At 39.6% G+C, this 12,610-nt stretch overlaps 1 non-coding gene across 1 annotated transcript; it reads left to right on the plus strand.

Annotated features, from left to right (window-relative positions):
• Positions 1–8,058: 8,058 nt before the first annotated feature.
• trnap-cgg (transfer RNA proline (anticodon CGG)) lies at positions 8,059–8,130 on the plus strand. Its single transcript has one exon. It is a non-coding gene; the product is annotated as a tRNA-Pro (tRNA).
• The last annotated feature ends 4,480 nt before the right edge of the window (positions 8,131–12,610 follow it).

Raw genomic sequence — 12,610 nt, forward strand, 5'->3', positions numbered from 1 at the left:
CTCCTCAAAAGACATGCTAAGCACTGTGCTTACTCCACTGGGCAAAGGGTCCTACTCCTAGGTATGCTCTTTGTTCGTTAGATAAATTATACCAGAGAGGTTATTATAATTAATACAAAAATATTATTATTGTAAGCTATGACGTGACGTAATAAAGTAATTTGTGGCAAGAGAAAAGATAATTTGCTCTTATTAATTTGCTCTTATTAAGGACCAAAAAAAGTCGATACCGATTAATCTGCCATTGTTTTTATTTATTTATAATAATGACAATTACAACAATACTGAATGAACACTTTTATTTTAACTTAATATAATACATCAATAAAATCAATTTAGCCTCAAATAAATAATGAAACATGTTCAATTTGGTTTAAATAATGCAAAAACAAAGTGTTGGAGAAGAAAGTAAAAGTGCAATATGTGCCATGTAAAAAAGCTAACGTTTAAGTTCCTTGCTCAGAACATATGAAAGCAGGTGGTTCCTTTTAACATGAGTCTTCAATATTCCCAGGTAAGAAGTTTTAGGTTGTAGTTATTATAGGAATTATAGGACTATTTATCTCTATACCATTTGTATTTCATATACCTTTGACTATTGGATGTTCTTATAGGCACTTTAGTATTGCCAGTGTAACAGTATAGCTTCCGTCCCTCTCCTCGCCCCTACCTGGGCTCTAACCAGGAACACATCGACAACAGCCACCCTCAAAGCATCGTTATCCATTACTCCACAAATGCCGCGGCCCTTGTAGAGCAAGGCTAACAACTACTTCAAGGTCTCAGAGCGAGTGCCGTCACAGATTGAAACGCTATTAGCACGCACCCCGCTAACTAGCTAGCCATTTCACATCGGTTACACCAGCCTAATCTTGGGAGTTGATAGGCTTGAAGTCATAAACAGCTCAATGCTTGAAGCACAACGAAGAGCTGCTGGCAAACGCACGAAAGTGCTGTTTGAATGAATGCTTACGAGCCTGCTGCTGCCTACCATCGCTCAGTCAGACTGCTCTATCAAATATCAAATCATAGACTTAATTATAACATAATAACACACAGAAATACGAGCCTTTGGTCATTAATATGGTCGAATCCAGAAACTATAATTTCTAAAACAAAACGTTTATTCTTTCAGTGAAATACGGAACCGTTCCGTATTTTATCTAACGGGTGGAATCCCTAAGTCTAAATATTGCTGTTACATTGTACAACCTTCAATGTTATGTCATAATTATGTACAGTTCTGTCAAATTAATTACGGTCGTTGTTAGGAATAAATGGTCTTCACACAGTTCGTAACGAGCCAGGCAGCCCAAACTGCTGCATATACCCTGACTGCTTGCACGGAACGTAAGAGAAGTGACACAATTTCCCTAGTTAAAAGAAAGTCATGTTAGCAGGCAATATTAACTAAATATGCTGGTTTAAATAAATAAATTGTGTATTGATTTTAAAGAAAGGCATTAATGTTTATGGTTAGGTACACATTGGTGCAACGACAGTGCTTTTTTCGCGAATGCGCTTGTTAAATCATCACCCGTTTGGAGAAGTAGGCTGTGATTCGATGAGAAATTAACAGGCACCACATCGATTATATGCAACGCAGGACATGCTAGATAAACTAGTAATATCATCAACCATGTGTAGTTAACTAGTGATTATGTTAAGATTGATTGTTTTTTTATAAGATAAGTTTAATGCTAGCTAGCAACTTACCTTGGCTCCTTGCTGCACTCGCGTAACAGGTAGTCAGCCTGCCACGCAGGCTCCTCGTGGAGTGCAATGTTAGGCAGGTGGTTAGAGCGTTGGACTAGTAACTGGAAGATCGAATCCCTGAGCTGACAAGGAAAAAATCTGTCGTTCTGCTCCTGAACAAGGGATTTAACCCACTGTTCCTAGGCCGTCATTGAAAATAAGAATGTGTTCTTAACTGACTTGCCTAGTTAAAAAAATTAAAAATCATCCACAATCAGTGTCTAAAAATGCCGATTACTGATTGTTATGAAAACTTGAAATCGGCCCTAATTAATTGGCCATTCTGATTAATCGGTCGACCTCAAGTCCAGACCGTTTGGTCAAATGATCACTTAAGGAAAGAAATTCCACAAATGAACTTTTAACAAGGCACACCTGTTAATTGAAATGCATTTCAGGTGACTAACTCATGAAGCTGGTTGAGAGAATGCCAAGAGTGTGCAAAGCTTCATCAAGGCAAAGGGTGGCTACTTTGAAGAATCTCAAATGTAAAATATATTTTGATTTGTTTAACACTTTTTTCTTACTACATGATTCCATGTGTTATTTCATAGTTTTGATGTCTTCACTATTATTCTACAATATAGAAAATTGTAAAAAAAAAAAAGAAAAACCCTTGAATGAGCAGGTGTGTCCAAACTTTTGACTGGTACTGTAAATATACAGAGCATTTTCCACATTTTGTTAGGTTACAGCCTTATTCAAAAATGGTTTAAATAATTTTAATAGTTTTCCTTCATCAATCTACACACAATACCCCATAATAACAAAGCGAAAACAGGTTTTTAGAAATACCTTATTTATATAAGTATTCAGAGCCTTTGCTATGAGACTCGAAATTGAGCTCAGGTGCTCAACTTGATTGGAGTCCACTTGTGGTAAATTCAATTGATTGGACGTGATTTGGAGAGGCATACACCTGTCTATTTAAGGTCCCACAGTTAACAGTGCATGTCAGAGCAAAAACCAAGCCATGAGGTCGAAGGAATTGTTTGTAGAGCTCCGAAACAGGATTGTGTTGAGGCACAGACCAGGGGAAGGGCACCAAAACATTTCTGCAGCATTGAAGGTCCCCAAGAACACAGTGGCCTCCATCATTCTTAAATGGAAGAGGTTTGGAACCACCAAGACTCTTCCTAGAGCTGGCCTCCTGGCCAAACTGAGCAATCATGGGAGAAGGGCCTTTGTCAGGGAGGTGACCAAGAACCAGATGGTCACTTTGACAGAGCTCTAGAGTTCCTCTGTGGAGATGGGAGAATCTTCCAGAAGGACAACCATCTCTGCAGCACTCTGCCAATCAGGGTTTTATGGTAGACTGGCCAGACGGAAGCCACTCCTCAGTAAAAGGCACATGACAGCCCGCTTGGAGTTTGCCAAAAAGCACCTAAAGACTCTCAAACCATGAGAAACAAGATTCTCTGGGATGACAAAAAGGAGATGATTGTGGACTACAGGGAAAAGGAGGACCGAGTGCGCCCCCATTCTCATCGACGGGGCTGTTGTGGAGCAGGTTGAGAGCTTCAAGTTCCTTGGTGTCCACATCACCAACAAACTAACATGGTCCAAGTACACCAAGACAGTCGTGAAGAGGGCACGACAAAACCTATTCTCCCTCAGGAGACTGAAAAGATTTGGCATGGGTCCTCAGATCCTCAGAAGGTTCTACAGCTGCACATTGACAGCATCCCGACTGGTTGCATCACTGCTTGGTATTGCAACTGCTCATCCTCATCCTACAGAGGGTAGTGCGAACGGCCCAGTACATCACTGGGGCCAAGCTTCCTGCCATCCAGGACCTCTATACCAGGCGGTGTCAGAGGAAGGCCCTAAAATTGTCAAAGACTCCAGCCACCCTAGTCATAGACTGTACCAGTGCGCCAAGTCTAGGTCCAAGAGGCTTCTAAACAGCTTCTACCCCCAAGCCATAAAACTACTGAACATCTAATCAAATGGCTACCCAGACTATTTGCATTGCCCTCTTTTACGCTGCTTCTACTCTCTGTTATTATCTATGCATAAGTCACTTTAATAACTCTACCTACATGTACAGGGGCAAGAAAAAGTATGTGAACCCTTTGGAATTACCTGGATGTCTGCATAAATTGGTCATAAAATTTGATCTGATCTTCATTTTAGTCACAACAATAGACAAACACAGTCTATTTAATCTAATAACACAAACAATTATATGTTTTCATGTCTTTATTGAAAACACCGTGTAAACATTCACAGTGCAGGGTGGAAAAAGTATATGAACCCTTGGATTTAATAACTGGTTGACCTTCCTATGGCAGAAATAACCTCAACCAAACGTTTTCTGTAGTTGCGGATCAGACCTGGATCAGACCATTCCTTGGGATGTCTGGTGTGAACTGCTATCTTGAGATCATGCTACAAAATCTCAAATGGGTTGAGGTCAGGACTCTGACTGGGCCACTCCAGAAGGTGTATTTTGTTGATTTACTTCTGTGTTTTGGGTCGTTGTCTTGTTGCATCACCCAACTTCTGTTGAGCTTCAATTGGCAGACTGATAGTCTTAAATTCTCCTGCAAAATGTCTTGATAAACTTGGGAATTTGTTTTTCTGTCAATGAAAGCAAGCTGTCCAGGTCCTGAGGCAGCAAAGCAGCCCCAAACCATGATGCTCCCTCCACCATACTTTACAGCTGGGATAAGTTTTTGATGTTGATATGCTGTGCCTTTTTTTTCTCCACACATAGTGTTGTGTGTTCCTTGCAAACAAGTCAACTGTAGTTTCATCTGTCCACAGAATATTTTGGATAATCCAGGTGCACTTTTGCAAACTTCAGACGTGCAGCAATATTTTTTGGGACAGCAGTGGCTTCTTCCATGGTGTCCTCCCATGAACACCATTCTTGTTTAGTGTTTTACGTATCGTAGACTCGTCAACAGAGATGTTAACATGTTCCAGAGATTTCTGTAAGTCTTTAGCTGACACTGTAGGATTCTTCTTAATCTCATTGAGCATTCTGCGCTATGCTCTTGTAGTCATCTTTCCATTACGGCCACTGCTAGGAAGAGTAGCAACAGTGGTGAACGTTCTCCATTTATAGACAATTTGTCTTACCGTGGACTGATGAACATCAAGGCTTTTGGAGATACTTTTGAAACCCTTTCCAGCTTTATGCAAGTCTACAATCTTAATCTTAGGTCTTCTGAGATTTCTTTTGTTCGAGGCATGGTTCACATCAGGCAATGCTTCTTGTGAATAGCAAACACACATTTTGTGAGTCTTTTTTATAGGGCTAAGCTCTAACCAACATCTCCAATCTCATCTCAATGATTGGACTCCAGGTTAGCTGACTTCTGACTCCAGTTAGCTTTTGGAGAAGTCATTAGCCTAGGAGTTCACAAACTTTTTCCAACCTACACTGTGAATGTTTAAATTATGTATTCAATATAGACAAGAAAAATACAATCATTTGTGTGTTATTAGTTTAAGCACACTTTGTTTATTGTTGTGACTTAGACGAAGATCAGATCAAATTTTATGACCAATTTATGCAGAAATCCAGGTAATTCCAAAGGGTTCATATACTTTTTCTTGCCACTGTATATATTACCTCGACTAACCGGTGGCCCCGCACATTGACTCTGCACCGGTACCCCCTGTATATAGCCAAGCTATTGTTATTTTACTGCTGCTCTTGAATTACTTGTTACTTTTATTTCTTATTTTTCATTAGGTATTTTTCTTAAAACTGCATTGTTGTTTAAGGGCTTGTAAGTAAACATTTCACTGTATGGTCTACACCTGTTGTATTCAGCGCATGTGACAAATAACACTTGATTTGATTTGACCACAGACTGCAACGAAGGTTCAACTTCCAACAGGACAACGACCCTAAGCACACAGCCAGGACAACGCAGGAATGGCTTCGGGACAGGTCTCTGAATGTCCCCGAGGGACCGAGCCATAATAATAGTAATAATAATAATAGTAGAGAGAATGCTCAGCTTTTATTTCTTTCATCACATTCCCAGTGGGTCAGAAGTTTACGTACACTCAATTAGTATTTGGTAGCATTGCCTTTAAATTGTTTAACTTGGGTCAAATGTTTTGGGTAGCCTTCCACAAGCTTCCTACAATAAGTTGGGTGAATTTTGGTCCATTCCTCCTGACAGAGCTGGTGTAACTGAGTCAGGTTGGTAGGTCTCCTTGCTCGCACACGCTTTTTCAGTTCTGCCCACACATTTTCTATTGGATTGAGGTCAGGGCTTTGTGATGGCCACTCCAATACCTTGACTTTGTTGTCCTTAAGGCATGTTTCCATAACTTTGGAAGTATGCTTGGGGTCATTGTCCATTTGGCAGACCCATTTGTGACCAAGCTTTAACTTCCTGACTGATGTCTTGAGATGTTGCTTAAATATATCCACATAATTTTCCTACCTCATGATGCCATCTATTTTGTGAAGTGCACCAGTCCCTCCTGCAGCAAAGCACCCCACAACATGATGCTGCACATGATTCTGCCACCCCCGTGCTTCATAAATTCTTCTCATCCGTAAAAAAAAAGTTTCCTGTAGAGACAGATTGGCTGTTACCCGTCATCTTTTATCAGTAATGCCTTATTTACGTTAGAGAGTGACTCGTTGGTCTAGGGTTATGATTCTCGCTTTGGGTGCGAGAGGTCCCGGGTTCAAATCCCGGACAAGCCCTTTAAAAAGGACCAGTTTAAATGAAAATCTTAAACACAGTTCTCCAAATTTGTCTTTATTGAAACACAGCCAATGCTAAATTTAAGCACTATTTAACAGAAGCAGCTGAAATGTGCTCCTATTACTCTGTGTATGAATCTCACTTAGAGTGCGATTGGTGTCTGCTACCTATCTTGGATGAACCCACTATTACGAAGTTCAGAAACGTAAATAAAGTCTTCTCATCCGTAAAAAAAAGCTTCCTGTAGAGACAGATTGGCTGTTACCCGTATTTAAGAGAAACAGATGAAATGGGCTCCTTTTTCTCTGTGTATGATTCTCTCTTAGAGTGCGATTTGTGTCTGCTACAAATCTTGGATGAACCCGCTATTACAAAGGTCAGACACGTAAATAAAGTCATCTCATCCATAAAAAAAAGTTTCCTGTAGAGACAGATTGGCTTTTACCTGTCGTTTTTATTAGTAATGCCTTATTTACATTAGAAAGTGACTCGTTGGTCTAGGGGTATGATTCTCGCTTCGGGTGTGAGTGGTCCCGGGTTCAAATCCTGGACGAGCCCTTTAAAAAGGACCAGTCTAAGTGAAAACCTTCAATACATTACTCCAAATGTGTTTTTACTGAAACACAGCCAATGCTAAATTTAAGCACTTTTTAAGAGTAGCAGCTGAAATGTGCTCCTTTTTCTCTGTGTATGATTCTCACTTAGAGTGCGATTGGTGTCTGCTACAAATCTTGGATGAACCCACTATTACAAAGGTCAGAAACATAAATAATGTCTTCTCATCTGTAAAAAAAAAGTTTCCTGTAGAGACACATTGGCTGTTGCCCGTATTTAAGAGAAACAGCTGAAATGGGCTCCTTTTTCTCTCTGTATGATTCTTGCTTTGAGTGCGATTGGTGTCAAATACAAATCTTGGATGAACCTGCTATTACAAAGGTCAGACACGTAAATAAAGTCATCTTATCCATAAAAAAAAGTTTCCTGTAGAGACAGATTGGCTGTTACCCGTCATCATTTATCAGTAATGCCTTATTTACATTAGAAAGTGGCTCGTTGGTCTAGGGGTATGATTCTTGCTTTGGTTGCAAGAGGGCCCGGGTTCAAATCCTATACGAGCCCTTTAAAAAGGACCAGTGAAAGTGAAAACCTTCAACAGAATTCTCCAAATGTGGCTTTACTGAAACACAGCGAATGCCAAATTTAGGAGAAGCATCTGAAATGGGCTCCTTTTACTCTGTGTATGATTCTCGCTTAGAGTGCGATTGGTGTCTGCTACAAATCTTGGATGAACCCGCTATTTCAAAGTTCGGAAACGTAAATAAATTCTTCTCATCCATAAAATAAAAGTTTCCTGTAGAGATGGATTGGCTGTTACCCGTATTTAAAAGAAACAGATGAAATCTTATTTAAGAGAAAATGATGAAATGTGCTCCTTTTTCTCTGTGTATGATTCTCGCTTCGAGTGCGATTGGTGTGTGCTACAAATGTTGGATGAACCCGCTATTACAAAGGTCAGACATGTAAATAAAGTCATTTCATCCATAAATAAAAGTTTCCTGAAGAGACAGATTGGCTTTTACCTGTCGTTTTTATTAGTAATGCCTTATTTAAATTAGCAAGCGGCTCGTTGGTCTAGGGGTATGATTCTCGCTTCGGGTGTGAGAGGTCCCGGGTTCAAATCCCGGACGAGCCCTTTAAAAAGGACCAATCATAGTGAAAACCTTCAAAAGAATTCTCCAAATGTGGTTTTACTGAAACACAGCCAATGCTAAATTCAAGCACTTTTTAAGAGAAGCAGCTGAAATGTGCTCCTTTTTCTATGTGTATGATTCTCACTTAGAGTGTGATTGGTGTCTGCTACAAATCTTGGAGTAACCCGCTATTACAAAGTTCAGAAACGTAAATAATGTCTTCTCATCCGTAAAAAAAAAGTTTCCTGAAGAGACACATTGGCTGTTACCCGTATTTAAGAGAAACAGCTGAAATGGGCTCCTTTATCTCTGTGTATGATTCTTGCTTCGAGTGCGATTGGTGTCTGATACAAATCTTGGATGAACCTGCTATTACAAAGGTCAGACACGTAAATAAAGTCATCTCATCCATAAAAAACAGTTTCCTGTAGAGACAGATTGGCTGTTACCCGACATCTTTTATCAGTAATGCCTTACGTACATTAGAAAGTGGCTCGTTGGTCTAGGGGTATGATTCTTGCTTTGGGTGCCAGAGGTCCTGGATTCAAATCCTGGACGAGCCCTTTAAAAAGGACCAGTGAAAGTGAAAACCTTCAACAGAATTATCTGAATGTGGATTTACTGAAACACAGCGAATGCCAAATTTAGGAGAAGCATCTGAAATGGGCTAATTTTACTCTGTGTATGATTCTCGCTTAGAGTGCGATTGGTGTCTGCTACAAATCTTGGATGAACCCGCTATTTCAAAGTTCGGAACCGTAAATAAATTCTCCTCATCCGTAAAATAAAAGTTTCCTGTAGAGATGGATTGGCTGTTACCCGTATTTAAGAGAAATAGATGAAATGGTATTTAAGAGAAACAGATGAAATGGGCTCCTTTTTCTCTGTGTATGATTCTCGCTTAGAGTGCGATTGGTGTCTGCTACAAATCTTGGATGAACCCGCTATTTCAAAGTTCGGAAAGTTTAAAAATCGACGTATACATTTTTCTCATCCGTAAAATAAAAGTTTCTTGTAGAGTTGGATTGGCTGTTACCCGTATTTAAAAGAAACAGATGAAATCGTATTTAAGAGAAACAGATGAAATGGGCTCCTTTTTCTCTGTGTATGATTCTCGCTTCGAGTGCGATTGGTGTCTGCTACAAATCTTGGATGAACCCGCTATTACAAAGGTCAGACACGTAAATAAAGTCATTTAATCCATAAAAAAAAGTTTCCTGAAGAGACAGATTGGCTTTTACCTGTCGTTTTGTTAGTAATGCCTTATTTACATTAGAAAGTGGAACCTTGGTCTAGGGGTATGATTCTCGCTTTGGGTGAAAGAGGTTCTGGGTTCAAGTCCCGGACTAGCCCTTTAAAAACTACCAGTGAAAGTGAAAACCTTCAACAGAATTATCTGAATGTGGATTTACTGACACGCAGCGAATGCTAAATTTAGGAGAAGCATCTGAAATGGGCTCCTTTTACTCTGTGTATGATTCTCGCTTAGAGTGCGATTGGTGTTTGCTACAAATCTTGGATGAAGCCGCTATTTCAAAGTTCGGAAACGTAAATAAATTCTTCTCATCCGTAAAATAAAAGTTTCCTGTAGAGATGGATTGGCTGTTACCCGTATTTAAGAGAAATAGATGAAATGGTATTTAAGAGAAACAGATGAAATGGGCTCCTTTTTCTCTGTGTATGATTCTCGCTTCGAGTGCGATTGGTGTCTGCTACAAATCTTGGATGAACCCGCTATTACAAAGGTCAGACACGTAAATAAAGTCATTTCATCCATAAAAAAAGTTTCCTGAAGAGACAGATTGGCTTTTACCTGTCGTTTTTATTAGTAATGCCTTACTTACATTAGCAAGTGGCTCGTTGGTCTACGGATATGATTCTTGCTTCGGGTGTGAGAGGTCCCGGGTTCAAATCCCGGACGAGCACTTCAAAAAGGACCAATCATAGTGAAAACCTTCAAAAGAACTCTCCAAATGTGGTTTTACTGAAACACAGACAATGCTAAATTCAAGCACTTTTTAAGAGAACCAGCTGAAATGTGCTCCTTTTTCTCTGTGTATGATTCTCACTTAGAGTGCCATTGGTGTCTGCTACAAATCTTGGATGAACCCGCTATTACAAAGTTCAGAAACGTAAATAATGTCTTCTCATCCATAAAAAAAAAGTTTCCTGTAGAGACACATTGGCTGTAACCCGTATTTAAGAGAAACAGCTGAAATGGGCTCCTTTATCTCTGTGTATGAGTCTTGCTTCGAGTGCGATTGGTGTCTGATACAAATCTTGGATGAACCTGCTATTACAAAGGTCAGACACGTAAATAAAGTCCTCTCATCCATAAAAAAAAAGTTTCATGTAGAGACAGATTGGCTGTTACCCGTATTTAAGAGAAATAGATGAAATCGTATTTAAGAGAAACAGATGAAATGGGCGCCTTTTTCTCTGTGTATGATTCTTGCTTCGAGTACGATTGGTGTCTGACACAAATCTTGGATGAACCTGCTATTACAAAGGTCAGACACGTAAATAAAGTCATCTCATCCATAAAAAAAAGTTTCCTGAAGAGACAGATTGGCTTTTACCGGTCGTTTTTATTAGTAATGCCTTATTTACATTAGAAAGTGGATCCTTGGTCTAGGGGTATGATTCTCGCTTTGGGTGAAAGAGGTTCTGGGTTCAAGTCCCGGACTAGCCCCTTAAAAACGACCAGTGAAAGTGAAAACCTTCAACAGAATTATCTGAATGTGGATTTACTGACACACAGCGAATGCTAAATTTAGGAGAAGCATCTGAAATGGGCTCCTTTTACTCTGTGTATGATTCTCGCTTAGAGTGCGATTGGTGTTTGCTACAAATCTTGGATGAAGCCGCTATTTCAAAGTTCGGAAACGTAAATAAATTCTTCTCATCCGTAAAATAAAAGTTTCCTATAGAGATGGATTGGCTGTTACCCGTATTTAAGAGAAATAGATGAAATGGTATTTAAGAGAAACAGATGAAATGGGCTCCTTTTTCTCTGTGTATGATTCTCGCTTCGAGTACGATTGGTGTCTGCTACAAATCTTGGATGAACCCGCTATTTCAAAGTTCGGAAACGTAAATAAATTCTTCTCATCCGTAAAATAAAAGTTTCCTGTAGAGATGAATTGGCTGTTACCCGTATTTAAAAGAAACAGATGAAATCGTATTTAAGAGAAACAGATGAAATGGGCTCCTTTTTCTCTGTGTATGATTCTCGCTTCGAGTGCGATTGGTGTCTGCTACAAATCTTGGATGAACCCGCTATTACAAAGTTCAGAAACGTAAATAATGTCTTCTCATCCGTAAAAAAAAAAGTTTCCTGAAGAGACACATTGGCTGTTACCCGTATTTAAGAGAAACAGCTGAAATGGGCTCCTTTATCTCTGTGTATGATTCTTGCTTCGAGTGCGATTGGTGTCTGATACAAATCTTGGATGAACCTGCTATTACAAAGGTCAGACACGTAAATAAAGTCATCTCATCCATAAAAAACTGTTTCCTGTAGAGACAGATTGGCTGTTACCCGTCATCTTTTATCAGTAATGCCTTACGTACATTAGAAAGTGGCTCGTTGGTCTAGGGGTATGATTCTTGCTTTGGGTGCCAGAGGTCCTGGGTTCAAATCCCGGACAAGCCCTTTAAAAAGGACCAGTGAAAGTGAAAACCTTCAACAGAATTATCTGAATGTGGATTTACTGAAACACAGCGAATGCCAAATTTAGGAGAAGCATCTGAAATAGGCTACTTTTACTCTGTGTATGATTCTCGCTTAGAGTGCGATTGGTGTCTGCTACAAATCTTGGATGAACCCGCTATTTCAAAGTTCGGAACCGTAAATAAATTCTCCTCATCCGTAAAATAAAAGTTTCCTGTAGAGATGGATTGGCTGTTACCCGTATTTAAGAGAAATAGATGAAATGGTATTTAAGAGAAACAGATGAAATGGGCTCCTTTTTCTCTGTGTATGATTCTCGCTTAGAGTGCGATTGGTGTCTGCTACAAATCTTGGATGAACCCGCTATTTCAAAGTTCGGAAACGTAAATACATTTTTCTCATCCGTAAAATAAAAGTTTCTTGTAGAGATGGATTGGCTGTTACCCGTATTTAAAAGAAACAGATGAAATCGTATTTAAGAGAAACAGATGAAATGGGCTCCTTTTTCTCTGTGTATGATTCTCGCTTCGAGTGCGATTGGTGTCTGCTACAAATCTTGGATGAAGCCCGCTATTACAAAGGTCAGACACGTAAATAAAGTCATTTCATCCATAAAAAAAAGTTTCCTGAAGAGACAGATTGGCTTTTACCTGTCGTTTTTATTAGTAATGCCTTATTTACATTAGAAAGTGGATCCTTGGTCTAGGGGTATGATTCTCGCTTTGGGTGAAAGAGGTTCTGGGTTCAAGTCCCGGACTAGCCCTTTAAAAACGACCAGTGAAAGTGAAAACCTTCAACAGAATTATCTG

The sequence above is a fragment of the Salmo salar genome, chromosome ssa15, assembly GCF_905237065.1.
Source record: "Salmo salar chromosome ssa15, Ssal_v3.1, whole genome shotgun sequence".
Classification (NCBI taxonomy): domain Eukaryota; kingdom Metazoa; phylum Chordata; class Actinopteri; order Salmoniformes; family Salmonidae; genus Salmo; species Salmo salar.